This window comes from Mustela lutreola, chromosome X (genome assembly GCF_030435805.1).
Source record: "Mustela lutreola isolate mMusLut2 chromosome X, mMusLut2.pri, whole genome shotgun sequence".
Classification (NCBI taxonomy): Eukaryota; Metazoa; Chordata; class Mammalia; order Carnivora; family Mustelidae; genus Mustela; species Mustela lutreola.
In genome coordinates this window covers 6,200,396-6,217,102 of record NC_081308.1, presented here as the reverse complement: position 1 = coordinate 6,217,102, position 16,707 = coordinate 6,200,396, and the positions used below count along the sequence as shown (strand labels likewise).

Genomic DNA, 16,707 nt, shown 5'->3' with positions numbered 1-16,707 from the left:
TCTCTGTCACAATCCTCGACCTCCGTCGCGCACAACGCGCAAACCAACGGGGGTAGCTGCGTTCCAACGAAACTTTAATGATGTACAATAAAATCTGAATTTCACAGAACGTTCACGTATCAAGACATTATTCTTTTGATATTTAAAAATGTAAAAACCACCCTGAGCTTGTTGGCGGTAGGAAAGGAGGCACTGGGCTAATTCTGGCCTGTGGGCGTTCGCGAGCTCTGAGCTGGATCCCATGAGTCACGGTCGGATGCCGTTTCCATCGCGTCTCCCCAAGATTACTTGGAAATGAACCCTCAGGAGAACAGTGTGATGGTTCCCCAAACATTAACTATAGAATCAGCACATGACCCAGCGATACTTCTTTTAGGTACAGAACCGAAAGAACTGAAAGGAGCAGCTGACGAGATATTTGGCCCCTGGTGTTGGTAGAGCAGCAACATATTCCCAACAGCGAAAAGAGGAAAACCCACACGCCACGGATGGACGAACGGAGCCACCAAGCTTGTATAAATTATAAACACACACACACATACACACGACGGAGTACTAGTCAGCCTCTGAAAAGAACAAAATTCTGATACGCGGCACACTACGGGTGAACGACAATGATGTGACATTAAGGAAAATGAGCCACCAAAGGGCAAGAGTGTGTGACCCCACCCATGTGCGGCAGCTGGTGACCTTACAGAGACAGAAGGCAGGGCGGGGGGTTGCGGGGAGTGGGCAGGTGGGTGGGAGGAAAAGGAGTCCCCGCCCTAACAGCTACAGGAATTTGAACGTGGGAAGAACAGTTCTGGGGATTGACCGTGAAATCTACATAATGCCACTAAATTGTATACTTAAAATTTACCATTTTTAACCACGTTTTCTTTTTAATTTTTTTAAAGATTTATTTACGTGAGAGTGAGCAGGGCTGGCAGAGGTGCACAGAGAAAGCGAGCGAGAAATCCCCAGCTGACTCAGCACTCAGCACTGTGTCGGACGCAAGGCTTGATCCCAGCACCGCCCCCGCCCCGGTCCGCCCTGAGATCATGACCTGAACTAAAATCAAGAATCGAACAGACGTTCAACCGGCTGAGCCACCCAGGTGCCCCCAAATGGGAAATTCTGTATTTTGTGTATTTATACCACGGTAAAAGAAAATCTCAAAGAAAATCAACCTTCAGTGCAAATGCATTTCTTCCAAAGACCCGACTTGTTGGTTGAAAAGAAACTTAGATCAAAACGGTGATGAGACTTAAATCACACATCAGCCATCTTATTTTGAAGTGAGTGTCAAGAAAACCTGACCACTTTCTCCTCCTGAGCCAGTCTCAAACCCTTAAAGCAGGAAACACCAAATGGACTCCGTTCTCTCCAGATTCCTTCTTGGCTCTGACACACTTCCTGCTGGAACAGAGCCGTTCTCTAGAAACAATCTCCGAATCTTGGTACTTTCTGAAATATGTGCACATTAGCCAAACCTGGAAATTCTTAGGCCAGTTTCTGTCCTTGGGGAATTTAGCTACATGGTAGCAGAATGACACATTTTGGTTAATTGAATTCGTATTAATCTTTGCAGCTGGGAAATGGGACGCAAGTTCTTGTTCAATCAAGATCATAAAAGCCATTCAAAAAAAAGGTGAACACCCTGTGCTGTTAAATGATGTTCAACACCGGCCTTGTGGTTACTGGCTAAAGCTCTAGAAGCCTGAGAAAAACAAGAGGGATTCAGATTCAATTAATCTCAGCCAAATAATCTCTCCCTACCTCGGATGAAAGCTTCAGGGGAAAAATGAAAATTTCGGCATAATTCTTAGTGGAAGCTGTTCCCCTTACTCTGAAACAAGGAAGGAGTGAGGAAGAGGAGGACATTAACAAATTCCTGTCAGGTTTCCAGATGGCGGTTCACTAACCACCATGGTGGTGGTTCACTCAACCCTGATCTTCTACAAGCCTGTGTCAATCTTTACGAAAATACACGGGGTCACCAAATGACTGTGGCACGTTAGTGAAGCTTCTGAAAGGCATCGTTTCTGACCTCTGGGCCCCTCCCACTGACTGTGCCGTGGAGCCTCGAGCTAGGCCTGAACCGCCCTTTACGTGCCCCCCCAGAGAACTCACCCTGTCCCGGGCTTGAGCCCCCAGATGCATTTCTGGTCCTGGCCCTCCCAGCTGCACACTGGTCCCACATGACATGTCCTCGTGGAGGTCCAACCAGCAACCCAAACACTGCCTGTCCACGACGGGGCCCTGCACCCACCTCCCACACCAACACGAACACGAGTCTCCTCCCACCTGCTGTCCCAGCGGACGACACCTCCCTCCTGGCCTCCTGGACCCGGGACATCTGCGGTGATCTCTGCTCAAGCATCCCCAATCTGGGCTTTCCTTCCTGGCCCCATGGAGCTCCGCTCGTGGAAAACGAGACTGTCTTCTGCCTGGGAGCGGCCTACACCCACTGCAAGCCCTCCCCGACACAGGAGCCACCACCTGCTGGTGCCGTGGGAAGGCACTGGAGGATTTCAAGTCCGGACGCCCCACCATTATTACTACTGATGGCTGTTCCCCGCACACAGCTCGGATCCCCTCCCCTTGTCAGACGCTCACTCACATCACATCACACCTGCCCGGTCTGGCTTTTCACCTCTCATGCTCCTGAAGCTCGGTCCTTCTGCCTGGTCTTTGCGCGTGCTGTTCCCGAACTGTCTTCTGGCTCTCCCCAGGTGCATCCCTAAGACTTCAACTCAACCATCTCCTCATTAATAAGCCTTCTTGCCTCTACCATGGAACCCCTTCCACCCAAATCACTTGGACACATGACCCTGCTCCTGACCTTCGCAGCCCGTGTGGTTACCCGAGCACCTTGTCTCTTTTTCTGCTTCCTGCCTGTCTGGCTGCAGCAGGTCAGGGCATCAGCACCTGCACCCCTGAGCTCACAGGGCATCCAGCTCAGCACCTGCAAATCCACAAAGCTTAGCTTTGTGCTTCAAACAAGAACGAAACTTAACAGATAAGCACCAAAAAAGACACACAAAAAAACAAACAACAACAACAACAAACACAACACCTTCCGACACCTTACTGTTAAGTACAGTAAGATGTACTTAACACCGAACTCCACTGAACACTGCATCTTCCTTCTTGAGGACTAATGCACCATTTTCGGGTCCTGCAGGGCTCTATAGTAAGCGTCGATGATAATCATATAGTAAGAGTAGAAGCAGAAGCTGGGTGAGATCACAGCCGTCCAAATTTATACCCTTATGAGCAGACGGCGGTGCCTCCCCGTTGTTACTTACATGTGAGAGTTTGGTATCATTATCACATAAACCTTACCACCAAGCTAGTCCAACACATACGTCGCGACTAGACTGCACCCTTTACTGTACGGTCTAACAATCATAAGATAAGTCGCAGCCAGTTCTTGTGAAGGATTCCGCTACTCCCAGCGGCCGGGATATCCTTCAGACACGCAGTGTCCCCAAATCCATCCGGGGCTACTCAGCTGCATTCGGCTGGCCTCGCTCCTGTTAACTGCAAACTACGGAGACATCACCCAAACGCAGGAAGTACGAGTGCGCACAGAACCCTTTACTAGCTCTTCCCAGAAATGAACCTGAAGGCCCTTTAGACGGATTCGGTGCAGGCAAGACAACCCAGCAGGCTGGGGATACGGGGGAAGTCTGGTGAGATGCAGACAAGAGACTTCTGTGCTGCTTTCATGTGGGAGGACCAGAAGACAGAAACCCTGACCCTGCAAAAGATGCTGGGCACTCTGGGTGGAGTCCCTTGGGGGAGTTCTGGCTGGGACTCCTCAGAGCAAAGGGGAAGCTGGCCCTCAGGAGTACTCACCGATGACTGGGCATTCACGTGCCTTAACAACAGAAAGCAGAAGATGTGTACGCCTCCTTTTTGAGGATCCCCAGCTTTTACTGACTTTTTCAATGAACACGGCAATGCTCAGGCCAGATCTGGGGGAGGGGATAACAGCTGACTTCCGTCTTTTCACACAAAACTCCCTATAATCTCTTGGGTGATGAACATACATTTATCATGGGCATATATCAAGAAGTCATTTGTGCTTCCACCATGAAATGCTACATAGCTAGCAGTGACTGCGTACTTTCTGGAGTCCAGAGAAAGCCCAAGCTTCTATGGCTAGAGCTTCACAATGTGAAATTATGCAGTAAAATCACTACAATATTCCAGATACCACCCCCCAAATCCTCTGAAGTTCCTTTACAAAATGTGTCCAAGTGCCTACTATGTAACATAATACCATTATTTTCACTAAAACTGGAATAAGTTAATTCAAACTGAAATGTTTTCCGCGTTGTGAAAGGTAAGCTTATAAAAACTCATTTTATGAACATTTTGTCCTAAATGCAGCTACCTGCGAAGGGAAATGTGTGCTTAGGAAATGGGATGAAGTTTAAATAGAAGACAAAATGCTGATCTTTGATCTAGTCCCTCAACGTCTTCACCTCCACCTTCAAAGGATGCTTAAAACTCATTTCTTCCAAACGTCGGTGAGGTAGAGCCTTCCTGACCCCAAGAGGAATGGTTTGCTTACGGCCACCTTGGGCTCCCAGGGACCCAATGTGCAGCGCATGGAAGGACCAACTGCAATCGCAGAGATGGCTTCCTTGTATGTCTCACGCCTCCTCCAGATGCCAGACCTAAGACCCCTACACCTGTCTGCACGTACGTATCCACTCCAGAGCTTCTCATCGGCGGGGTGATGATGTCCCCCTCGGGGACACTGGGCTCTCTCTGGACACAGTTTGGGTTGTTCTAACTGTTGCGGGGAGAGTTCCTGGTACCCGGTGGGTGGGTCCCAGGGCTGCAGCTCAACACCCCACAATGCAGAGGACAGCCCCACCACCGAGAACTGTCCAGCCCCATACGTGAATAACGCCCAGGCTCAGAAACCGCTTCTGTCCCCTTACGGGAAGCTATGTGGTTTTCCTGCAGCCGGAGTTCATGTTCTATACAAGTTTAACTTCTCTCCTTGCTCCTAAGTTGTCTGCAAGACACCTTCACTCTTTTGGTCGGAATTCAATCTCGCTTTATCTTTCTAGTGTTCGAGGACTGTTCACATAGGTTCTGGGCATCACTGGAGGGAGGCCGGCGGTCCACCAAGTCTCAATGTTTCTATCTTCTAAAGCTACTGTCCTTAAAAAATAAGGACAGTATATATATATATATATATATATATATATATATATTTGTTCCAAATATATTCTGCGGAAATTTAACAGAATAAAACATTTACCATATGGCATTCAGCTTTATTAATTAGCAGGTCAGGTGACACCACTAGCGATGTACGGTAATTACCACGGCGTGTTTGTATTTAGGGCATCTTCCTCATCAAGATGAGGAAACACACACACACACACACACACACACACACACACACAAAAGAAAAAAATCCCCAAGGATGGTCTGAGTCACAGAATCTCAATGAACCTCAACTTCCATTCTACCTAGAAGGCACTCTGTACGCTAGCCCATAGCCTTCTGCTACGACCCAACGGAGTCCGCCCTCAGCGCAGAGACGGACAGGGAAGTGAGGGAAACAAGAGCGAAATGATCAGGTACAAACAGGCTCAGGATGTCCAGGGCATCTATTAAAATGCAGAAGAATCATTATAAACACCAGCCCACCATCACGCCTACCTCACAAGGCAGTACCTGCCGACGACATCAAGAAATTAGCCAATGAGGCCAAAACAACAGGTCGATTTAAAATCAAATTAAAAACGCAGGCGCTGTACCTCCCGACTCCCCTGTTACACTGCTCCTACTGGATATTAGTGGCTCGATTACGCAGAACACTGCCGCATGGATGAAGCCCACATGTAAGCCTTGTTGCCACTCCGTCCGCTGCCACGTGCACATCGGGGTGGCCAAGTCACCATAAATGTGAGGAAGCAATCCACACACACCGGACCCTCCAACGGCTTGGTCTAACTGCATTAATCTCTTCTAAAGTCTAGGGGCCGTAAACCTCCATTTAACGAGACCGCTCTCACCGAATGGAAATTCAGTGCAGCAGGCCAGTGGGGCACCGAGAACCAGTTTACTGGGGAAACGTGACGAGGATTCACGAAGCGTCTCAGAAAGCAAAATACTTTACCGAAGGCTTCGTATCACTAAAAAGTGCTGCGTTTGCATACGTCTTAACGGCTTTGCCACTGTAAGAAAATGCACCCTGGATTCTCCTTACTGGGTCAGAAGATGCTACTGAAACAAAACCGCGGCTTTTCACTTGTCAGCTCGCCTCACTCCACCGGCCATGATCACAAGCCTCTCTGTAGGTGAAGCAAGATCCTGCTCAGAGAAAAGCAGTAAGTTTGCTAATTTCTGCACAAACCCCAAGAGAAATCAATTTCACTTTACAATTTTTCTAATTGGCAAAGGTACATTAAAAAGTGTGCGGGGTTTTTTTTCCCTTGAGCAAGTGCTGTTATATAACGGAAAATGGTGTTTCACCTATCTTATGAAATACAAAGATTTTTAAAACTTGAGTTTTTAATTCCATGGCTGAAAATCAAAGAAAAGAACTCAAATATACTAGAGTAACACTGAAAAGCAATCAGTACTTCAACACTCCTACTGCATTCTGCTTCGGCCGCAGTGCTGGAGGGTGCGTGTGACTGTATCTGCCTTTGATAAACACCGCCGGTCCCTGAAATCCATAAAATGCAATATAACCGACAGCAGAGTGACTTCCCCGGCTCTCGTTTGTAGCACCACATCTAATGTGTCACACAGAGCACTTACTTCTCAGCCCACTAGAACGGAAGATTTTTGTCTGCTTTGTTCACTGCTATATTCCCCGCATCTAACATAGTTCCGGATGTCCACACAGTAGATGCTCAATAAATGCAGGCTGGCAGACCAAATGTTTGACGCTGAGAGAGGAAGTGAACGCAAATGACTGAAGAGCAGAAGGATGCACGGAGAGCTTACTGGGTGCAAATATTCTGCAACGAGCTGTGCGGATGGAGGTGGTACCAGGGGGAAGACCACAAAGACGAAAGATCAGGTCCTTTCCTATGCCGGGTGGCCACGACATACACACCACGCACTCATGTCAATGGAAACTCCCAACACTGCGTTTGGTCTCGTCTGACTTAGGATAAGAAAGAAAAAGCCTCCCTTTCGTCTTGGCTACTCCATTTAGCCCTTAGAACACAGGGGAGATCCTCGCGGACAGAGAGAGAGGTCTCTGGGCACGGGGCAGAAGCTCACGAGGCAGAACAGGGCCTCGAGCCCAGTTGGCCAGTCTCCCCTCACCCGTGTCCCCCTCCATCCTTGGAGAACAGGACAGCTGGACTTCATGTGGGCACACGGCCACACTCTCCCCACAGGACCCGTTTTCCATGCGACCCAGTCCTGGCCGATGACTAGGAGGAGAAGCCAAACTCGCAGCTTCCTGAGCACGCTCTTCACATCACAGTGCCGCCGTCAGCAAGTATCACCAGCTCCTCCGTTTGGGAACTTCCTTCTTCCGTATGTGGCACCAAATTTTATGTCTTTAGAGCCCTGGGATGCGGCGCCGCCTAAACAAAGCTTGAAAAAAACCCGCCTTTGTCAGAGGAAGCATCCCTGGGCTCCATCCCGAACTCTGAACCTGCAAGTTTCCTTTGTCAGGGTCAGTGATGCGACCTGTTGGATGCCCTTCATCTTGCGTGGACAATGGGATTCGCCTTTTTTATCTCACAGGGATGCTGTAGGGATAAGAGAGACAGTGCAGACAGAGGGTCTGCTCCCTTTCCAGGGAGACGAGCCCCGCCTTCTCGGGGCCAACTCCCGATACCGGGGGAGCTTGGCGGGGGTAGGCTGAGGTGGCCATGCTTGAAAATGGCCCAACACGGAGCTGGACAAACCATCAAGATGATTCAGTGGAATGTACAGAATGCTTTTCAAAGGGGAGGTGAAAGCATGGTCTGGGAAGTGATCATTAACCAGGAGCCTGTAACTCTAAGCATTACTTCTTCGTTTGTTACAGGAGAACTCAGAGGAAGACCTGCACCGTCCAAAAGAAACAGGTCAGTTTCTGTAGAGCTTTAAATTTCAAACATATTGCTACCTGTAAAGTTATTTTTCATAATACATTGAAATTTAATATACACGCAAAATAGCATCATTTCAACATGTACCCCATATCGAAAATTAATTGAGATCTTTTAGGTTCCTTTTTCTAACTCAATCTCCAAAATCTTCAATGTGTACTTTTCACTATGACACATCTCAATTAGGAAATTAAATTTTCACTGGAAATACATAACTGCTATTATAGTTCAGAAAATGTAGACGTGAAATCGCAGATCACATTATCTACCTAACTCCCAACATACTTAAATGTTTCCCAATAACTAAGCCAAGTACTGACGTTTAAAGTTAAATCAATTAAAAGGAAATGCAATTTTGAAGTCCACCCCTCAGTGACACTAGCCACATTTCAGGATCCACAGCTCCACATAGTGGCTACCTGACTGGACACAGTAGGTCACGACGCTACTAAGAAAAACCCTTTGACTGTGGTCTGCAGGACGGAGGGATATGGGGATGTCCCAGGCCAGATGGTTCCTCCGGAACTGGTCCTTCGTGCAGATTTTTAAAGTACATGCCCACCACACTTTTTGTCTTAACCAACACCACGTATTAATAAATTATCAAAGTTTAAAACTATCTCCTCCTAAAAACAGTATTAAGTTTCTTCTTCAAAATTACTTTTCATTATCTTGAGCTAGTTTTCATAGCTCTAGATAAGGGACCTCAGAGTCTCCGACGGGATCGACCTATGCTGTAAACGCAAATGACACACTGAATTTCACAGATGAGATGGTAGAAAAAAAGACATAAAATATCTTTTCGGTAATTTTTCACAGGGATCACTTGTTGAAATGGAATGAGAGTGGAACCGAATGTATTATTGTATCATTACATATTAAATTATGCTCTGCAGTATTAACCTGATGTACATTAAGATGTTGCAATATTAATTTCACTGGTTTCTTTTTACTGCGTATCGTGGCCACAAGAAAATTACATTCGGGGGCCCCCATTCTAGTTCTATTGCACAGCACCACGGAGATCGCTTCTAGGTGCCTGCAGGCTCCGACATGCTGATGCTGGTCACCAGATGAAAGCAGACAGTCTGTTTTGGTCACAGGATTCTGGCTTTAATTGTGACCACTGCCAATTTTTAATCTTATGCCGTAACGTCTTCTTCATTCCTTGACCAATCTGAAACACATTAATCATCACAAACCATTCCAGCTGAAAACTAGCTTTCTCTTGGGAAAAAAAGCAATTTTGTGTTTGAAGTTTACTTTGTAATACTGTGACTCACTAGAAGGTCCATCAGACACCTGAGCAAGGTGCAGGTAAAATCCCGAGTCTCAGAATGCCAAGGTCATCGGCTGGTCACCCCTGCAGTGAGCAAACAGCCCCAGGCTCACCTCTGGGCTCATTATACATTCTGAGTTTGGACCTTCCAGGCTCAGCAGGTGGCACAGGTCTCATTTCCAGGTAAAGACCCAGGTTAGCTGAAGCTCCCTCCTCTCCACAATGGGGGACACGTCACGACATCGGTGTCCCACGTCCTCACACGTGGCCACAGGAACACAAAGGCAACGATGCTAAGTAACTGGCTTTGTGCAGGAGACAAAAACCGCGGAGCTCAGGTCCCACTGGGCCACTAAGTAAGAACAAAACACCTTCGGCAGGAACCATTCGTCACTCTTGGTATTAGCGTTACATTTAAGTCTTCTTTCAGGTCTGACATTGTCTGCCCCTAACTTTCAGGGATCACTTCATGATTCTAATGACTGAAGCCCCGCCCATTACACACAAGAGAGAAGCCCCCTCCAGGGCTGGAGGCTGGGGGCGAGGGGGGCCCACCGCAGGCTCGTCCTCAGGGACCACACAAAGGGACTCAACGGTCTTTGTTTTAGCAACGGGTGGGGGGTATCACCGCAGCCTTCGGTTCACGTGGAACCACGAACGCACGGCCCCGGTGACGGAGCAGGAGGGAGAAGGAATCCACTCGGGCGGATGCGGGCGCTGTGCGTGTGCACCTGCACGCCCTGTGAAACGGAGTTCAAATTCAAAGTCATCGGACCTTGACCCACATTCCGGAGAGGCACATGAGAGAAGGCTGCTCCCCGTTCTCGGCTTCTGGGACTACTGCACACCGCAGAACAAAGAAAACTCTGAGTCTGGGGTACGAAAACAGACAGGAAATGGAATCTTGAGTCGTCAGGAAATGCCCGATATTGGAGAAAATGGCCATTTATTTCCCCGTGGATTAATTCGCCTACTGACCCTCAGCAGGCAATGACTCATTCAAGCCCTGGATAGCCTCTTCCCTAATCAATGTACTTTTTTTTTTTTTTTTTTTAAGATTTTATTTATTTATTTGACAGACAGAGACCATAGTAGGCAGAGAGGCAGGCAGAGAGAGGAAGGGAAGCAGGCTCCCCGCTGAGCAGAGAGCCCGATGCGGGGCTCGATCCCAGGACCCTGGGATCATGACCTGAGCCGAAGGCAGAGGCTTTAACCTACTGAGCCACCCAGGCGTCCCTAGTCAATGTACTTCTGAGCACAAACGCCCGACACCACGAAGGCGCTCCACCCGCCAGGCCATGAAAGGACAGGAATCCCGCCGCCAGATTATCACAGCGTTTCTCTGAATAAGGGCTTCAGAGAGCTTTAGAAAATTCCGTGCCCAACCGTCTGATAAAACGGTTCCGTGCTTCACAGGCCACACAGAACCTGTCGCCAAGTCGATACTCAATTAATTCATTTGTACGAGAAGACACATGTCACCCACATACACACACTCACGCGCATGTACACATCCTTTGGAAACACTGAACTTTGGCTAATGACGAGTGGAAACAAACTGACAAGTTTGCCAATTTAGAATTATATTTTAAAGATCTTTTATTGGCTAACATAAGAATCTGTGCTTTTCCTACAGCTGTCATTCTATAAAAATACTGACTTCTGATACGCATACTAGGAAAGAGGTCGGGGGGGGGGATGCACGTGTCTCTGTGACTTCTGAACATGTCAACTTACATGCCAACTGCCGGTCTTACCTCTGTGCACACAGACTCCCTGAAGGAGGGGTTGCACCAATGACATGAGAAACACATGCCTAAGTATAACCTTAGTAAATTAATCGCTAACGTCCTGCTTTGGGACATACATCCTGTTTAAAAATGCGGCCCTAATATGTAAAATCAGTTTGGCTCAACTCAGAGGACTACTGTGCCAGCAAACATCAGAAATGACCCATTTAGCTCACACTGACACTACAAATCCTTAACTCAACTGGCCTTCAAGGAAAATCCAGAAAGCGTCAAGTTCAAAGAATGAACCTAAGGTAAGCCTTTTAAAAGGGCCTTTGTCCAAAACACAGGGGAAAAAAAAAATGCAAATGGATGACTAACAAGAGAAAATAGTCCACCTCATTGTAATCAAGGAAATGCAAATACATACATACATACATATATATATATATATATATATATATAAAAAGATGCCACGCATTCCCAGCTCAGCTGACCACCATCCTGGGAGCTCCCTGAGAGGGCTGTCCCCCCCCCCCCCCCGCCCGCCCCCAGTACTATACAACTGGAACAACCTTTCAGGAAAGCAATTTGGTAATCAGTCTCAAGAGCCCTACAATTCTACTTCAAGCAAGTTACCCTAAGGCACAAACTGGAAGCGATCTCTATCTCCAACTACGTGTACTCCGTCAACTACAGCACACGAATGACAGGAGAGAGGCATACAAATATGTTTGTGAAATGCTGGCAGATGACCAATGCTTCCTCTGGAAGCTTACGTGGAGATGAGCATGAGACAGGGGAACACACAGACTGCTACACACGCACATGTACCGACACTTGGGAGAAAATACACCAGAACACTGAAGGGGAACTTCCACAGGTGGGTTTAGAGGAGTCTAGTTTCTTTCCATGCTATTTTATTTTTTCAAATTGCTCACATTATTTTTTAAAATCAGGAAAGAGTTATGAAAACGCTGGCGTACAAAGAATAATTACGAGGTTCCACATCTGGTATTAACAAGACACATAAGATAGCTATTCACCTATTTCTTCCTTCCCTAAGAACTTCAATGATGCTTCTCCTTCTAGCACGTGATGTGTTGGGGCAATTCTTTTCTTCCCTAGGAATACATGCACCGACCTCCTCTGAGTCACCTTTTTGGAGTTTTATGATGCTACAGTCTATAAACACTACATTAAATATTTATGATTGATATTCGCTGCTTCTAAAAATACACAGAAGCGAAGGTCTCTTAACAAGGCCTCCCATTTGATTTTCTCGCTGAATTAAACTGGCACCGTGCACCCTGCAGACGTGCTGACAGCTGCCCACAGGCCTGGAACTCGCCACGCTGGGGTCCCCTTCCTCCCGGCGGGCCCAGGGCCTCCCTGCCAGAGCCTGAACCTGCACGTCCCATGAAGACCCCGTTTCCACAGGGCCCAAACCTGCTCGTGCCAGCCGGACCGGGTAAGTACATCCGTGAAAAGTAATTCAGTATTTCGTCAACCTACAAACTGGGCGCGCAAAACTCTTCTCCCAGAACTACATCAGATGCTGTGTTGCAGTGAGGCCAACCCAAGACAGACGTCAAGACACAAATGTGCCGACAAGACAGCTGTAGGTCAGACGAGGGGGAACAGGTGTGGGAAGAGGCCACAGATTCGTGGGTGGATTCTGCACAGAAATGCTTCCAGAAATCTCTCCCAGTTCACACTTCCACCTTAAAGAAGCCGACACTGGAGATGGCAGAGGACAAACCACATGTTCAGTTTATGACAAGAGTTGACCCGGATCTGCAATTAGGAAAAAGCTTTATCCCCTTCTGTCGAGAGGCTGGTGAAGGAGCTCGCACTTGGTGTACTTTAACCTAAGGCACAAGCAATTCCCAGTAAAGCTTAACACGCGTGCCCTGAGCGTGGGCTTGGGAAGAACGGCAGAGTCGGCAACTGCAGAGTCGGCACCCACCACTAGCAAGCGACCGGGGCGGCGCATCAGACGGACGGCATGTGGACGCCACACACCCCCGACAGCACGTGAGCGGAGGGCACTTAACCTCTGTGGGTCTCTGTCCCCAAAATTCATTACCCGAATCTGATCCAGTGAAAAACATCAGCCAAACCCAAACTGAAGAATGTTCTACAAGATGCATGACCAGCATTCCTCAAAATGATCAGGGTCATTTAAAAAACAAAACAAAACAAAAACCAAAACAAACAAAAAACAAAGTGTGAGAACCTGTCCCGGCCCAGAGAACCTGAGAACGCAAGGAGAAAGCACAACGAACTCCATATGCTGTCGGGGTGGGATACTGGCCCAGAAACAGGACACGAATGAAAAAACAGATGAGACCTAAAAAGAAAAGTCTGAGACCACATTCCACATTTTATTTACATTTTAAGAGTAACTTTAATCTCAAAATCACATATCCGTACACCTACTTCCTTTCTGTTGATTTCTCAAGCAGAGATTGTAAACAAATATTTACCATGTCTGTTACATGTAACATACTGGAACGCCTTTTAACAGAATTTATCGACCTCTCCACTCCACCCCCGGCAAGATTTTTTATTATAAATACAGGTATCAAACAATCCTGAACATTTTTTTGCTATTACTAGGAGTCAGCACCTACACTGCTTCAAACATTAGCAGAATTTGTGACAATATTTATTGTACCTGCTACTTCAATTTCAGCTGAAGCTCTTTCATTAGGCAAGACAGACAAAGCATGCCACTTCTGTTTTTCCTCCTCGAGCTGTGTTTCTACTTTTCAGAAACACACGTGCTTCCACAGCATCTGACTCATCTCTCCATGCTTTCATCTTGTAAACCTGAATTCCATTTTGAGTACTCCAGGTTTATGCTTAAGTGACAGTGCTTTTACAGAGGAAAAAGAATTGTGCTGCATTTTTCCTCCTGTAACCTGAAAACATAATGGTGTACACATATTAAATACGTTCTTACGAATGTCCAGGTTTTCCATGAATTCATGGGATTCTTTCACTTAATGTGTGGGTATTTTTGCATTGTGATATTTAATCAAGACATTAACATGAGTAGAAGGTGGCTGATGTAAGACAAGCTTGAGATCCACTAAAATCAACTGCCGTATGTTTGTCCTTCTGGTGGCTGTGGAAGCTTCATATTTTCTTTGGACATCATCAGCCGTCTTGGCTCTTGAAGTGCAACTTTAGAGCTTTATGAATTGTGCCACGTTGCTAAGACCGTTATGCTCTGGGCATCCACCATTCCACTGGAACTATTAATTCCATTCATATTCATTCTGGTTACAAATCTACGTGATGGAGTTGTTTCTGGGTATTTCGTTCCCCATTCTCATATCTTCATCATCTCCACGGCCCCGCTAACCATACCATCGCCTACTCCTTTTTGTGCTTCTCCGAGTTCTTCCAACAAGCGAAAATTACAAGGAACATTATCTCCTGGGGGGGGGGGACCACCATCTTCTCCCGTAGTCCCGATAAAAAGGTTTTATAATAATGTACAGGAGGAGTAGCATTCCTTGTGATCCCCGGGTTTACCCTGTGCTCTTATACCGACCAGCTCTGGGTGTCCAGCCCGCAGGTGAGATGGCCCGTGCGTGCCCGCAAGAGACCGTTGCAGGGGCAGTGGTGCCTGTGAGCCACGACGTGCCTGACTTCACCAGGGAGAGAACCTGCACACCTAAATCAGCCAACCAGCCCAATCTGGGTCAACAGATTGTTCCCGAGGGCCCTCATCACAAGAACTCGTTCCTAGTGATGAGTCAGGGTCACCGCAAATCCTCAACACGTCAAAGATCGCTAGCCTTTCCTGGAGGACACACCTACCCACTCACTCTTACCACGTTACAAGTCTTATCCAGGTCTCCCATTTCTACCATTCAAAACGCCCTTCTCTTTAGGATTCTGTTTTTATTTCCAACTTCCCTAGCCCCCACCTTAACCCTCTGGATTATTCCCTTTAGCCAGACTGGAATAGCAGGGATGGAAATCCTTCAAGAATAAAGCGTAGAGCAAAAAGGAGGAAATGCCCTTCCAAGAGCCGGGCCTAGGGTCAGGACCACAAACAGTAAAGTCTGGCACCCCCAAGCTTCGGGCCAAAGCAATGTCCACATTTAGGGCAAGGTAAGGACTTCCCATCTGGCACCAGAACTCAAAGGTGCAGGTGAATACTTCACCTGCAAGTTTCTGACCTTCCCGATGCTGACAGACACCATGGGACCTGCCTCCTGCCTATGATGTCCATGGGCTCAGAGCACTGGGTCTGGAGCTGTCCACTCAGGAAAGGCACTCCCCTCTCTGCCCTGCAGCTGCCTTGTCCAGAAAACACAGGAGCCAGACGAGAATCTTAAGATCCCTTCTCAACTCGAAAATTAGGATCCTATGAAGTGTTCATTGACTCATTCTGAGTGTCCTAATTTGTAAAACGGAACTCCTACTTATCACCAGGTTCATTTCTCTACATCTGATGTGACTTAAATTACTGTTCAAAACTGCCTTTATTACTCTATTCTGTCCTCTACACATCTCCAGGGTGTTGCCCAATGCCTGGTGCACAGTTCTCAATCACTATCTCCTGAAGGAATGAACGGATGAATGATTCTAACGCTCCGTGAGCAAAGAGCAACAGACATGCTATCACCTTCGAATCACGAGTAAGAGAGAAGATTTCGTACAGAATGGTACTGACACAAAAACAGATAAGAATGGTACTGACACAAAAACAGATACACAGATCAATGGAACAGAATGGAAAGTCCAGAAAAGAGCCCATGATTCTAGTCAAATCATCTGTAACAAAGGAGGCAAGAACATGCAGTGGGAAAAAGACAGTTTCTTCAAGAAATGTTGTTGGGAAAACGGAACCGCTACGTGCCAAAGCATGAAACTGGACCGCTTTCTCACCATACACCACAACAAACTCTAACTGGATTAAAGACCTAGATGTGAGACCTGAAACCATAAAGCTCTTCCAATAAAACAGAGGCAGTAATCTCCTGCACACTGGCCTTAGCAATATTTTTCTGAATAAGTCTCCCCAGGCAAGGGAGATGAAAGTAAAAATAAACAATTGAGACCACATCATACTAAAAGGCTTTTATACGTCAAAGAAAACCATCAACAAAATGAAAAGGCAAAACAAAACCTACTGAAAGGGAGAAAATATTTCCAAGTGATGTTATCGAAAATACGTAAATAACTCACACAACACCAAAAGGACAAATAATCCAATTAAAAATGGGCAGACGACATGAACAGACATCTCTCCTCAGCGGACATCCAGACGGTCAACAGACACATGGAAAGATGCTCTTCTTCCTCTCCGATCAAGAAAACTCCAATCAAAACCACAACGAGACACCATCGCGTCACACAAGCTGGAATGGCTAGAATGAAAAAGACAAGAAACAGCAAGTGCTGGCGAGGAAGTGGAGAAAAAGGAACCCTCGCGCACTGTGGCGGGAATGCAAAGTGGTGTGACCGCTGTGGAGAACGGTACGGCGGTCCTCGAGAAACCAGAAACAGAAGTACCATGTGGTCCAGTAATCCTACTCTGGGTATTTACTGAAGAATCCAAGAACACTAATTTGGAAAAGATAGAAGCACCCCTATGTTT

The 16,707-nt window shown here is 47.0% G+C and overlaps 1 protein-coding gene and 1 pseudogene across 2 annotated transcripts in view; both read right to left on the bottom strand.

Moving 5' to 3' along the window:
* Positions 1-16,707, bottom strand: part of TBL1X (transducin beta like 1 X-linked) — a 188,817-nt gene that overhangs the window by 73,708 nt on the left and 98,402 nt on the right. The gene's annotated exons all lie outside the window — the stretch shown is intronic.
* On the bottom strand, positions 11,656-14,574 carry LOC131822115 (ubiquitin-conjugating enzyme E2 variant 2-like; annotated as a pseudogene).